The sequence below is a fragment of the Delphinus delphis genome, chromosome 7 (assembly GCF_949987515.2).
Source record: "Delphinus delphis chromosome 7, mDelDel1.2, whole genome shotgun sequence".
In the NCBI taxonomy this organism is placed as follows: domain Eukaryota; kingdom Metazoa; phylum Chordata; class Mammalia; order Artiodactyla; family Delphinidae; genus Delphinus; species Delphinus delphis.
This window is the reverse complement of record NC_082689.1, coordinates 67,962,400-67,977,874: the sequence shown is the minus strand read 5'-3', so window position 1 is coordinate 67,977,874 and position 15,475 is coordinate 67,962,400. Positions and strand designations below refer to the sequence as shown.

General features: G+C 37.4%; 1 protein-coding gene across 5 annotated transcripts in view; it reads right to left on the bottom strand.

Annotated features, from left to right (window-relative positions):
* Window positions 1-15,475, bottom strand: part of FIGN (fidgetin, microtubule severing factor) — a 118,151-nt gene that overhangs the window by 90,796 nt on the left and 11,880 nt on the right. The window contains exon 3 of one of the 5 annotated variants that reach the window (XR_009520159.1): window positions 8,472-14,842. The exons of the other annotated variants lie outside the window; for them this stretch is intronic. The gene's annotated coding sequence lies outside the window, so the exon portion shown is untranslated. Of the gene's footprint in view, window positions 1-8,471; window positions 14,843-15,475 lie in introns of those variants that run through there. 5 annotated transcript variants of the gene reach the window in all.

The window sequence follows — 15,475 nt, the reverse complement described above, 5'->3', positions numbered from 1 at the left end:
ACTGATACTGTTAAGTGCCAGCATAAATAAAGCTTTAAGAAAATGCATTCGTTTTGTGTGCCTAGCTTTCCCCCGCTAGGAGAGACTGAGCTTCTTGCTAATAAGAGATAAAACCTGTTACAGCCACCTTTGGTATCATTTTTGCTATTCTCATCTTGAAAATAAAGCAGATCAGATATTTTTATATGTATGAATGATTTCCATGACACGTTATGGAATCAGAAACCTTACAGCTAGAAATAATCAAAAGATCATCAGACCCAGGCTCCTACCTTACCTTAAATATGAGTGACAAGGCTCTAAACAGTAGTGAAAAACATGTTTGAGAAAAAGGACTGTGAAAATGGAGATGGCTGTTCTGTATATGTATGCTTGAGTGTAAATCTTCACACAATCAGGGTGCCATACTGAGGACTCGGCTTCCTCATACAGCCAAATTTCCATTGACACCACATAACTTGGCCCTTGGCAAATACAGAGAAGGAACACATCCACCTTGCAGTAAAGTGAGCTGTGCAGCCCAAATCCAAATCCAGACACTCCTTAGCAACAACGCACTCCTCTTTGCAATGAAAACATTCCTAAAAGGTAGTATTTAGCCATAAACAGCTTCCATACCAATTCTTTATGTAATCCACTTTGCAACTAGCTAATTACATGTGATCACCTTTCACTTAATTGAAACTACACTCACATTATTCAATAATTAAATGATTTGTCTAAGGAGAAATATAAAACACAAAACAGTTCATTTGGAAAGGATACAAACAAATCACTAGGCATCCAGGACCCAAGTCAGAGAATCAAGAGGACCTTAGTTTTAATAGGAGAAAGGCCAAAGGTTTGGAAATTATTACTATTATTTTTATTCCCTCCAAAGCTTGATCCCATGTTACAAATTACAGCATTCCCCACTGAGCTGTTGGGCCCAAGAAGCGATTTGCTATGTGATCAAGGATCTATCTGCACAGGACATTACAGACCTCAGATTCCACTACCCGAGAAGCCCCCTCTTGCCAGTATGTGCCCAGCCCCAATAAAGCAAAATAAACATAGAACACACATGCTCCCGGAATGAAAGTTGGCTTTCTTCTCATATCTATGAGCAAAAAATAGAATGGTGTTTTAAAATGGTCAGGCCAATCAATTTATTTTTTCTCTCACTCTTGGAAGCTCCAGGAGGAAAAGAAAAGAAAAAAAAAGAAATACACTAGCCGGATGTAACCTGTTATTTATATTTATTTTCTCACCGCTTTACAAATGTTAACATATGCTGTCATATGACAGCCCATAAGGAAAATAACAATACAAATATTAACCGAATAAGGAATGTTCGATTAAAACTAATACACAATTGACGGCAACTGTTTCTTTACTATGAAGCAAATGATAGGTATTTGTAAAATCTTCCCTAAAGTTGTGTGTCTGCTACACAAATTTTAAAAATTCTGTGCCAATGTAGCGAGATCAGTTAATGTTACAGTAGTAATTATTAGAGTTCTGACAAATAAAATACCCTCCTGATGCAGAAAGCAATTGTGTCAATGAGCAATCTCCATTTCTTAAGAATAAAAGTCATCCATACAATTCTCCAAAACTGTGAAATTCCAGCTTGGAGGTCTATGGTCCTTAGAAAGAAATGTAAAGTAAGATTTAGCAAGGATACAAGCTACCCATTAGTGAAAAATATGAAGATTAAGCAACCTCTAGACTGTCCTTGGTTTATTTTGCTTTTTATTTTGGTAAGGCTAAATGACCTTCCTCAACAGGAAATAAATCTGTATGGAGCTGAAAATCATAGGCAATTAATGCACTGACCAACAAGAGAGTCCTCTCAAATTATGGTTTTAGATGTACCAAATGCAGGTGGAAATGTGTTTGTGAAAAGCAAGGTAAAGCAAAACCCAGGCAGACTTGCACTACTGCTGTAGAACAGAATTGAGTTTAGTTCTGTGCAAGATCTCATGCTGCCTGTCTGTGACATAACAGTGTCAGCTAAATGAAAGGTTTTATTTAGCGCCAATTTTAACAAAACCCAATGTTTAACTTATGACACAACAGGGATTTGGAGGTCTTCCTCATCACCTTAAAAGGAAGTAAACCAGAATCCAGCATGAGATGAAGGTGCCATTTCATCTTGTACGGTTCCCACCCCCACCCCAGGTAATAACTTATTTATTGGTAAAATAAAGACCTATAGCATTAGCTAAAGAGACACAATTACAAGATTACATGGAGTCAGTGTTCACCTGTACACCATGGTTTATCTGACCACAAAGAACCATCCGTTTCAAATCTTTTCATTTCATACAAACTCTTCATTGCTTCACTAAAACTAAAATCTACACACTTGTGTGTGTGTGCACGTGCGCGCACACACACACGACGTGAGGAAGAAAGAGCATTCCGTTTTAACCACAGAGCAGCAATAAAATCAAATATCCTTTCTACACCAAAGGCATCGCCTGGATTAGAAGATACTTGCCGATTCTCAAAGCAAGTCCAGTTACCATAACAAATGTACATTTTACCAGCCTTGGAATTCTAATTGTGTTTAATACAGTTTCGTGTTGCATCAAAGTACAAAATCAATACCATTTGTCCAGCTCACAGGAAAAATGGAATCTATAAACGCCTCTTACTGAGTAATTAAACACCTATTATTGTCATGGGTAGTGAAACAATGAATATGATAAGATAAATTTTTGCAAGAAAATACTGCAGTGATTAATACCTCCCTGCGTATTAAATAAAAATGACTGCCTTTTGTGCAGAACTGCTGGCAGAAGAACGGGGACGTGAGAAGTAGTTGCCAGTGCCACAATAACAGGCTAACCTTGAACTGAACTCTTTTCCTCAAGAAATTAAATGCTGTAGCAGGACTTTAAATCCCCCCACTTAGAGCTCATTTGTGCGCCATGTAACCTGCAGTTCCTGAAAAGAACTCATTATCTTCAAAAGGAGAATCCCTTTATAATTTCTTTATGAATGTATATATTGTTTCTACAAAAAAAGTATTTCAGGGTCCAAAAAGGATAAGAATATTAACAGTGTAAGCAAGGCAGAGACTTGTACCAATCAGATACCATTTCTACTTCCAGGAATTCAAGTGCAGAATGCAATCTGTTTTGGAAAACTGAACATTAGATTGAGAATGAGGTTAGAGGAAATGCATATTTAGAAAAAGAGATTAATCTGTGAGACTGATGCTAACGGTCCTGCTTATTCTGGTGCTGGAGTTCCTGTGTTTTTCTGGGTCTCTCTGTCTGTCTGTCTCTGTGGCATAGGTATGATACCCCTCATTCTACGCACACCCCCCATACATACACACACACACACACACACACACACACACACACACACACACACACACACTCCCCACCCACCGCATGGTTCCTCCATCATCGCTTTGCCATTTTTTTTTTTTTTTTAACTTAAGAATGATGTACCGGGAACAACTACAAAGTACAAAAGATGAATCTATGGATGTGACACTTGTAAAGGGTAACCCTATTTCACAAGTGAGATGGGACAAAAAAGAAAGAAAAAAAGGCCACTGAAGCAATAACTGCTCACTGAATTACCATTAAATTCTAAGATTTACAATCCAACGTACAGTAAGTGCATATCTAATGGAGTTTGTCCTCTAAAAGAATATAAAGTGAATCTTTGCAGCATAAGATGTGTGTAGATGATGTATGTTTCTTTTAATCCACTTTTTAAATTAAAGACAAAAAAGAGTTCAAAACACACAAAAAAAGAACACATTGATGCAACACCAGCAAAACCCCGAGGCAAACTTAGAAGCTTACCTAATTTTAAATGCACTTTATAGTAACTGTTCTCATTTTCTATCAAACTGAATTCATTCCTCCAAAGACAAAAGTAAGACATATAATCAAATAAGTAGAGCAAAACAGAAGTCATGATATCTTTCACACAGCATTAGTACATGAACAGTTAACCTTTTTGAATCGTGTGTCAAATTAAAAAAAAAATCCTGAATCCAAATGATTGGTTATAAATTGCTACATTTTTTGCTGAAGGAAAAAAATAAGACAGAGAGTTTGTTAGTAGTATTGAGTCATTTAATAAAGGCAAATAAATTCATATGTTGACAACATGGAGAGAATTCAAATATGATACTAATGTAATCCAATAGCAACAATATTATGACTATGTTCATTTTTATTAACACAAACAACCCCCAGAAAGGAATTTACTATTTTGGAGCAATATCACTTAAAATACTCTAATTAATTCTTTAATAACCATTAAAAGAAAATTCTAATCATCATTCTCTATGCTGCTTTCTAAAGGAAACATTCATGAAATAACTCCCATTTTCCACCTCACGACAAACTCTTAATAAAACCTATCATATCATGGATAATATTTTAGCAAAAGCTTTCTGGAAGAGGAAAATTGATATAAGGTAGCTTAAGTAATGTTATTAGATGATTTATTTTATTTAGATAAATAGGTCTTTTTTAAGCAGTATCTCAGAAGTCGCTGTCCTTGAATTAAGTAATATATAAAACTATTACGCCGATTTTGCAAACCTATGCTTTGCTCTTCTCACCTCTCCCCCACATGATCTGAATTTTATTTTAAAGGATTAACAAGTAACACATATGATCGGCAATGATATCCTTGTTCTTTTAAACCTTAGTGAATCAAGTCTGCTAAAGGTGAAATAGTGGAATTATCAGTACAAGTGGCTGTGTCATCAGAGCCTTCAGAAAGGTGCTGTATAGAAACGCCTAAATAAACAGCAGCATAAAGGATTTTATAGATGAGATATATACGTACAGATCTCTCTCTTTCATACACACACACACACACACACACACACACACACACACACACACAGAGCCTGACTCTGGTTATTAAAAATATAAAACAGATTCACTACTGTATATAAACCAAAAGGTATTTGTAATCCCCCTATCACATTAATTTTAACTTTAACGCTAGTTTAAATGATGCACCGTTTTCTGCCCCCTTTTGCCAAGATATGTGAAAGATCATCTTAAAAAATCAGTTGGTTAAAGCCCCTCTCTATGCTACAGTGAGCCGGAGAATTTCCAGCATCTGATGAAGACCAGTGGACCACCTGATACTTTTTCAGCAGGGTGATAAAATTAAAGGATGGCTTTGATTTGCTTGAAGGATTACTTCCCTTACTTAATTGTTTAAAGTGCATGGTATTAACACAAAGAGGGGGGAAAGAAGAAAATTAAGGTGACTGTAGAGCCCAAGCTAATTGCAAGCTGATTAGATTGTGCCATGCAAGAGCTCTCCCTCCGTTACATACCATCACCAGCTCTGGTCTTTTCCACCCTGCTGCTGCAGCAAACAAGCTGATTTGCTAACAAAGTGGTCAGCTCGGGCACTCGCACAGCAGCTCACGGGGTCCACAGACGGCTGGCTGCTCTCCATGCAGAGAATCTCGAGCTCCATTTTCCAATCTGATTACACGGCTCCTTGTTCCAGCAGCCTTAAACCTTCATGGCAGTTTACCAACATTTTCATCACTTTTTTCTTTTACAAAGCAAAAGAACTGATAAGCTCTCAGGTACCCAGGATCTCATAGTCAATGGCTGGCCAGCAGCCAGCATTCCCTCACCACACAACTGCTTCGGGCCACACTGCATAGAGCAGACAGGATTTACCAAACAGCACAGAACTATTTGAATTTTGCCATGTGTACAAGGAAGCAACATGTTTCTGTCCTTACAGACGTCGACTGTTGTGTCTAATCGCATCTAGGAAATACAGAGACCTAATAAGTGCTCTGCCTGCCCCCGCCCCCATAAAAAAGAGGCACTGCAAAGCAAACCAATGAACATATGCCCATGAATTCACTATTCCCCTAACCGATGTGCTTGGGGACTCTGCCTGGTAAACGCAAAGCACTAATAACTGTTTTTAAAAGTCCCGGTCTGGTTACCTGGACCAATTACCTCATTGACCGTGAAAATGATCCTAGCGAGTTTTCATTAAAATCTAAAATTTTGTGGACTACACAAAACACCTGATTAGCATCTTAAAACTTTGGCAACCCCCTAGAACTTTAAAAAAGACACACCAAAAGATGCAGAAATGAAGCACAAAATCTATCATCTGAAACCACCTCATGAGAATTCATCTTACTCCCTTGAATTCCCAGAAATCACATCATGCAGTTAGCAGGAGTATCTACGTAATACATTCACGTTCAGAAGTTTAAAACAATGACTGCTCTAACATTTCAAGTAGAAAACCTATGTGTAGACTCTCCCTCCTATGTAATATTTTAGTTCATTTTTACCTATAGCCCATAGGCCTAAAATGTAAAATAAACATGGGCCTAAAATGTGAGCTTTACAGTGAGATAATGTAAATGTTCACTTACTGTCTGCTTCCGTTCAACCAAAAAACAATAAACAAAACACAATAACAGAGCCTCCTTCGGCCACGGTCAATAACTTTCTAACAAAGATGAGGAAAAGAAAAATGGCTTTTAATGGCTGCGGCTCTTCCTGGTTTGTTTTTGCATAATATTGATCAATAGTAAAGGGTTTGGAAGGGGAGGGGAGGGGATGGAGAGGAGTCTACAGTTATGGGAAATATGTACAACTCAGCTCGTACAATGCCTCAGTATGCCAGCTCACCAGTGCGCTGACCCTCTCTGTATCTTGGAGTCATTAGCTGGAGTCCCAGCCCTGCCTCCAGGACGAGGGGATTTGAACTCACACACCGAAGTGGGGAGATACGGGATTCTGAGCCTGCCAGACAGAAGGGTCATTCCTCTTCACTGATGAGGATGCTTGTCCCCTGGGGAGGGGAAAACTGGATGAGTGACTGTCGCAAGATTCAGGCAATGGGCGTGCTGCTGACTCAGGAATGGACTCTGACAGCCACCCTGCTTCAGTCCAGCCGCTCTGAGTGGGAGCGATTTTAGGGTAGCAGCATTGACAGCTACATGCAAAAGTTACGGGAGAATGGAAAAGAGAGGAAAGGGAAGGAAGGAGCAAATGCAACAGCAACTCCTTTTTGAGACATATGCATACAAGAAATAAACATTTTTCCTTAATGCAAAGTTGCCATTGCCCAACAGACAAAAGATGTGTTTGTGGATGGGCATATTTAGAACACCCACAGCATTTCTGAGTGGATTTTAAAAGAGGACGTGCATTTAAAAAACTGATCGACTAGGCTGACGTGTACATGTGCACATCCACAATACTGTAAAACTGTATAAACTCACAGAAAGTATACACACCCACCCATACATATATTTGCATGTGGGTGGTATTCTGCATAAATGACTGTCAACTTAAAATGCCATTCTCTAATTTATATGCAAATTCTACCTCTGGTAAAATAAAAACATATTTTAAGCGGCTTATAGTGCCAACACATTATTCCCATGAATGATTCCTAGTAAACTATTTATGCCAACTGTGGTGAGTTTTTTTTTTTTATATTTATTGGATGGTGAACGAAACCACTTAAACTGCAGTTGTCTGTATGAATCAGTAATTTTCATGTTTCTAATTAAAATGTAAACAGCGTAATGAAGACATCAAGTTTTTAGGCAAATGTCTCTTCCAGTGCCACTTGGGGTATGATAATTACTGGAGCAGATCTGTGGATGCTTCTGAATCCCCTACAAGTCCAGATTAAAAGCATTACTGCTAAACCTGGCTTTTCACACGAGGGAATTGTGTATTCTAACCCATTCCCAGTTTGCTCACAGATGCACAATGGCCACCTTTAAAACCTGGTCATTAAAAAAAATCAAAATGGAAAATAACAAATGAAGTAATTTATATTTAAAATGTTGATTATAAAACATTAACTGGCAATCAAAATGCTGGAACCAGATCTACTCTGATCTGATTCCCTGCCATTAGCTTCTTGCAAAAAAAGAAAAGAAAAAGAAAGAAAGAACAGAAAAACAAAAACCAAACAGTGTCTACCCTAAATTTCTAGAGCCCAGGTCTGGGTTGAGGGGTGAAGCAATAAACTGATTCCAGATTCAAAGATAACATTAACTTCCAAGATTTATTTTGTTTAGATAAACAGTTTAAATGAAACAAGTTCACAAAACACAAAATAGCAAAATTTTAAAATAATATATAATCCATGGAGTAAAAATGTGTCATTTTCCCTTCTTATATTAAAGAATGTAAAAGTGCCTTTGATATGAAGCTGTAATCCATTTTCATTTTTATTTCAGCATCTATTTCTCTCAAATTCGTCAAAATTTATCCTAAAGCAAATGACCTCTTACACATGCTGAATACATACATCACCTCTTCTGCCTACAACTGTTAATTGAACTTCTCTCTGAAGCCCATTCTTCCAAGTTAACCAGTGTGCTTGCTTTACATATTTACTACCTAGCACCTGAACAGTTCCTTTCTAAAATATATATATATATATATATATATATATAAAATTCTGTACCACCCCTCCCTCCATACACCCCTTAGAACTATTGCAGCCACACTTGCGGTTGAGTAGTTATAGCTGAAATCTGCAGTGATATGAGAAGTCTAAAATGTAGGATAAAAGGAGGATTCCTTCCCCCACATCCCACCCCCCGTCCTCTGGACTCAAAGTCCACAGACTGACTGATATGGCCACTTTTCATATTATTTTTACATAAATGCTAGACAAGCATGTTGCTAAGGTTGGCTGTGGAATTGAAAATGGATAAGAAATGTGAGTATGTATGGGGGAGTTACGTGAGGCAGAGAAAGAGGGCAATTTTTGCACTGTTATGTTTTATCACTAAAGTAATGCAGACAAACAAATGTATATCCACCATCCTGGGGTCAGAGGGAATGTTTAATCTAAAAGCGTTTTGTACCACTTTTCCATCTGAAAATATATCAGCCTTTTTTTTTCTGATTTGGGCATAGAGACATAGTATTTTGGGGTGGGGAGAGGGTGGGACATGGAGAAAGAGAGGATCTGAACACGGCAGATTTTGGTGACGTTTAAAATTTTTTTAACACTCTGGGGGTTTTCTGAGGAAGAGAAAGCTGATTAAACAAGGCCAAGTGTTCTGTCAGCTTAAGGGTGATATCATAGTTGTGTTCAATATCAGAAGTGTTGCGAGTACAGGCATCATTTCTATTCGCTTTGTGCCAGAAAGGTAAACACCGATTGCACTGTGGATTAAAACAATAAGAAATCCCTTTCCTCTCAGGCTTTCAAGGCTGTGTTAATCGGGTGTAATTTTTAATGAACACTAGCTGCTTGGTACTCATTCAAGACATTTCATTAGAAGGTTATTCATTTAAAAATCAACGTTTCAACCATATCAAGCTGTAACCTTTCTTGAAATGTAAATGAATGGTTTAAATGAGAAGATTAATAAAGAAGGGATGTTCCAATTCCAAGCATGGCATGCTATGTATTTTTAAATTTATCTATGCCAGATGCTGTCAGTCAGAACAAAAAACTGTCCAAGCAGACAATCTGTGCGTCTGAATGTTGATCATGGTGGAAAGTACAGGGGGAGCGGGGGGAGTGTGTCAAGGATTCATGGTCCTTCATCTTTGCAGTAGAGCAAACACGTCTCTCAGTATAGCGACAGACAGCTGCTTCCACTTTCTAATGTGCCCTAACTTAGATCACTGAAAGAATTGTCAGCGCTCAGAGAAACACACAAAGATAACACAGCCAGCTGCCATGGAGGGGAAAACAGCACAGCTCAGAAGAAATGGGATTTGTTCCATTTGCATGATGCGGCCTCCCCTGGGCCCCTTTCTTTCAAATCCAAAGCACAAAAGACAACACTTAACATATTTGCTTAAAGATGACAACCTCATGTTGATTTCATTTGGATGTAACAGTGTCAGGATTACAGATATAAGAATATATTATATCTGTAACAGAGACTGACAAATGTACCCATCAGTGGAACTGTCTGATTCATCTGCTTATACAGCCATTTTACCATCCCAAGGGTGCCATCTAAGTAGTAACTTTAGAAGACTGAAGGTCTAATTTTATTACACCACATTTCAACCTACTAAACAATATTATTTCTAAAATAGATCATTTTTATTGGAAGTCTCCCTGATGAAAAATCCAGTAGACACCAGAGAATTTATGAACTGTATGGGTCCTTTGAACTCAATATACTGCCCATTTTAAACAACTTTTCTTGCTGTATGGCAAAATCCTAGTATCGAATAAGTGAAAGTTAGAGAGAACATGTATGTTTTGAATGTCTAAGTACATTGATATACTAAACAGATTTTACAGATATAGAGAGGGGGAGAGAAAGAAACTGATTGATTATATGGACAACTATAAAATCAGGTCTTATACCTGGTCCATTTGAATAAATTCTTTGTAACCACTTACTTCTGTCTATTCCATTATATGTCCTCCCTCAGTATAGCATGCACACTTCAGTAGCAACTATATGAATAATCATTGCCTGTCAATATCTTTTGGACATATACTCAATCTAATTTCCAGTATTCTTTAGGCAGGGGATAAGACCAGAGAATGATTTAAAGCTAAATTGGCTAGTCTCTATTCATTATAATATGTACGGCTTAGGAAAAAACAGGATTCTGATCTGAAGCCTACATACTTTTACAAATCTTTATTCTGTATGGCTTTATGGATTCTGACTTCCTTTTTTAAGCAAATAAAAAGATAGAGGAAGATGTGACTGAACTGATTTATTTGCATCTACATTACTCCGAGTTACCTGATTGGAAATCTGGGGGTGAGAATGGAGACACAAGGAACAGGTAGAGAGGAAACCACCATTCTCTTCACACATGCAGTACACACACAGACACACATACACACACATACACATATAAACATCCGGGCCACATTCAGCCCCAGAGCCCACCCAACTGACTTCCCATAATAAATGCTGGCTCCCTATGCTCTTGCTTTGTCCAAAGGAACGCTCTACTGCATGTTGCTATTTACTGGCAACAGTATAATTCACTCATTTGGTCTTGTTTTATAAAATAGAGTTAACTGCTATATGTGAAATTTCTGCACAGCAGATGGTTACCAATCATTATTTTCCATTTGTTTAGTTTCTAGTAAGAACAAGGGAAACTGTGGAGCAGTGATGCAAAGAAAACTAGCAGCCTGCATGATAACCCAACCAGTGCCAGAAGACACATTAAAAAAAAATGACTTCTATCACATAGTAGATCAAGGCTAAATATAATTTTGAGGGATGGGGAGACGTTATTTCCCCCACCCTCATCCATAAAGGAAAATGCCATTTAATAATTTATTTCTTAGTATAAAATCCTCTAAGAATTAGCCTCTCTATTTTTTTTAAGTGATCAAAGTTTCTAGAAGCAACTTATTATAACCATTGTTTGTCATCACCCACGCTGAGATCACTTTCCTTACCTCTAAGTGGCCCAGTTGTCCAACAGAAACATGGGAAATAGGAGCCATTTGTGGACAAGTGCACATGCACAGAAAATTAAGCTGTAAATATCTGGGCTGGGTTATTACTAGAATCTGGAAACATCTGGGGCTACAGAACAAGCCAAGCCCCATTTCCACAATGTCCAGGTAATTGCTTAAATGATTTATACCTTACTGTTTCTATTAAAAATGTCTTTAAAGAGAAACATTTGTAGCCTCGGTTCTGCAATAAAAACTGGTATCTGATTTCACTCGTACAAAATCTTGTGAAAGACGTTGCATTTCTTCAAGGACATGTGCATGACACGAAACTGAACCCTGGACAAAGGTGGGAGTGCTAAAAGAAGGCGTGGTCAGTCAAAGAAAATAATCATATCAGGCAAGCAAATTTTAAGTGACTTAATTTGTGATTAGTTTTTATTCTAATCCAAAGAATGCATTTTTAAAAATCCTCTTCATGCACATCTGACACATATATCCAAGCCATTTTAGGGTGAACTATACCTCAATATCCATTTTCAATTTCAATTTTAACTAATTCCTCATAAATCTTGTTTACTGAGTCTTCAACTGAATATCATGCCAAATCTATCACCTAAGGGACAAATAAGTACCACCTCCCAGATAGACCTGGGCCACTTAGTTAAGAATTTGGAGAGATTTAAATTGGCTCACTTAGATGGTGTCTGTATGGAGCGGCTAACTGGCCCATTCAGAATGAAAGAGCCATCGACGCTGTCAGCTGCGTCATAGGTTTCTCTTCTGAATGCATACACACACACACACACACACACACACACACACACACACACAGAGCTGTATTCAGTTGAAATAATTTTGTTTTATTTTAGATTTTAAGCCAAGAGGACGATTATAGCTTCATATTCTTCAAGAATTGCCATGTCTAGACCTAACAAAAAATTCAGTGACTGACAGCTGTCAGCTATGCTTATGAAGGCAAGAGAAAAAAAAGAACAGCAACAAAATAAACTATTGACCACTGGCTTTTAACCATGGCTCATCTTCAGTGACCACCTACTTACATGACTACCCTCTCTGGGGAATCACCCTACTTTTTTCTACGAGAGAACTAAAGGAAGAATAGCTGATATTTTAGGTGTGAGGAATCTGCGTGGATATTTTTATTTATTTACTTTCAAACCCCCCAACTTCCTGATTATAATCAGGTAGAATTTTAAACCTATGTCTTTTAAATCCTCCCTTGATTTAGTCTGGTTGTTGGCAAGCCATCATTATTATGGCTTTACAATTCATAGTCGTTACTCTCAATCTCATGGATTTCAACTTATAGTTAAGCAATTTTAACTTGCTTGAAGAGTACTGGTTTCCAGAAAACCAGAAAAGCTAATTTAACAAAGGAACTAAATAGATTGTTGCAGTCAAACTGCAAAAATGCTCTTGCTACTTTTAACCTATTGCTTCACAATCTTTATTATTCTACCTCTAATGTACTATAGTTCTTTAGTACTGAAGCTCTTTGCTGAAGATGCAGTGTTTTCATGCAACTGACCAAACAACATTTGTCCACTGTGGCTCACTTAACAGTGTATCTTTGTAATAATTCAGGTTCAATGATCAGCATTGCAGATATTTTCTTCTACATGGAGTATATGAGATCAACCTAGATTTCAATATGAAGTAGTAAGATAGCATCTAGAACTTTTCAGATTTGAAGAGACCAAATTGGAAGAAAACCAGTGAGCTTTCAGTAAAGGTTATAGGTTTCCTTAGTAAAATTGTGTTTTTAGAAGAATGAGAATAGAGTCTTTGTTTTTTCTGTGTTCTTTCATGAAGCAATGTGAACAAGTGCTTTTCTCTAGTACATCTATCTTTAGGTTCAAATACACAAATATAAAACAGAAACTTTGTAAAATATTGTTGACTAACACATTACAATTTCAACATTTGCTCAAACTAAATTTCCCTTAGAAAATTTTGTAATGCTATATGCTGTAACATTAGTGACAGGTTTAAGAAAGAAACTGACCCTTCCACTAACACACAAACTGAGCGGGTGACGCATTTGAACCACTAGAAGATAGGGTCACTGGGTGTAACCCCAGCTAAATTGTTTACTGCCCAGTACTTAATACAAAATAAATGAATAGTGTCAGACATTAAATACGAAACAAAAGTATGTCAATTAAAGTGTTAACCAAAGACATTCACAAACTACAGAGTCAATGAAAGTTATCATATCAACTATAGATCAGCTAGTTTGCATCTTACTTCTTATCACCCTAAGTACCATCATGTTCCCAAGGAAATGTTTTGAGTACCACCAGGCACATATTTGCACACTGCCTATTTATCAGAGAAAGGACAAAAATACAAAGAAATGCCTTTGGATATGCTGATTTCCCATGTTCAACCGAAGGCTGAATAACCAAGTGTCAATCAACCCTATGTTGTCAAGAAGTTGATTTGGAAGTCTCCACATCTAATGTTTTATGATTCTATACCCTTGAATTTTTGTAACTGCAAAAACAAAAGGAAAAAAATATTTAAATATGTAAAGCATAGTGATTTGAAGCCATGTGTTACTGCCTGTAATCGAAATAGGTTACAGAGTTTTGTTAAAGATACATTATAATGTTCTGTTCTGTTTTTATAAAATAGTTTAAATGCTCTCCTACCCAGAGATATAGGAGAAAATAGAATAAATAACTGTAAGCCCTTTCTTAGGTATATAATTATAAAACTTTTCTTTCAGAAATGTAAGAAGATTGTAAAGTCTTTCTTTAGTAATTAAAGAATACAGACATTTCATTTTTTTTTTTGCGGTACGCGGGCCTCTTAGTGTTGCGGCATTGCAGAGCACAGGCTCCGGACGCGCTGGCTCAGCGGCCATGGCTCACGGTCCCAGCCGCTCCGCGGCATGTGGGATCTTCCCGGACCGGGGCACGAACCCACATCCCCCGCATCGGCAGGCGGACTCTCAACCACTGCGCCACCTGGGAAGCCCAGAAATTTCATTTTTTAACGAAATACACAATGTTAATATATCTGTTCTTTAAGTACTTTTAAAAGCATCTTCTAGTTTTTTAAAGTAAGATTAATAAAAGATGAACCAAGTGACAGCCTCCTACATTTCTATTGATTCATTTCACCAAACATTTATTGAACACCTACTATATAGGTCCTGCTCTGTATACACACGTTGAGGAGATTAAAAATAAAAAATGAATCACATGTAGTCTGCTCTCAGGAGTTTACAATTTCATAAATGAGAAACAAAAATGCCCAGCAATCTATAGAGGAAGAAAAATGATGGCAAATGATTGAAAGGAGATTTTTTAAGTGATTAAGGAATATCAAGCAGACGTTGAAATGGATCCTCATTAGGGTGGCTCAGGAAGTTTTCATAGATGATGCAACATTTGAGCTAGATGTCAAAGTCCTGGTAGGTTTTCGACAGGTGGAGGAGAAGAGCATTCCAGGCGGTAAAAAGAAGATGAACAAAGATTAGTTAGGGATAAAATTTAAAAAAGATGGAGTTGCTTCCAGTATGATAAACATCCAACTTTCATACTGATCTATAATTTTGACATATTTTAAAAGAGATCTGAAGTCCCTAAATCCATTACTACTTAAGTTAATCTGCTTGTCAGTCTATTTATATCTCTTACAGGGAGAAAGCACTGGCTAACTAATACTCGTCAACTCTCAAGGTATTAGAATTGCTGACACATTTGCTTGTAACCAATTAGTAAGCATATTTAATGACTGGTTACCATCCCTCCTGAAGGGCTTAACAAAGTGATAAATCGTCCTTGAGCTCCCTTCATTATTTCCAAGACAATTTCTGGAGTTTCTTAAAAAGAAACAAAAAATCACTCAGCCATTGGCCACCAGCAAGGTTCCAAGTGACTCAAGCTCACTAGTCGATGACCAAGCAATCATGAATTATATAGAACTGGAAAAAATTCTTAAGAGTCATTGGATGAACCCTCCTTTGAGGTTCAAAGAGGCTGAAGGACTTACCCAAGGTCACAAATATGATAGACTGTTGGCGTCTGCTGCTGTCAGCATT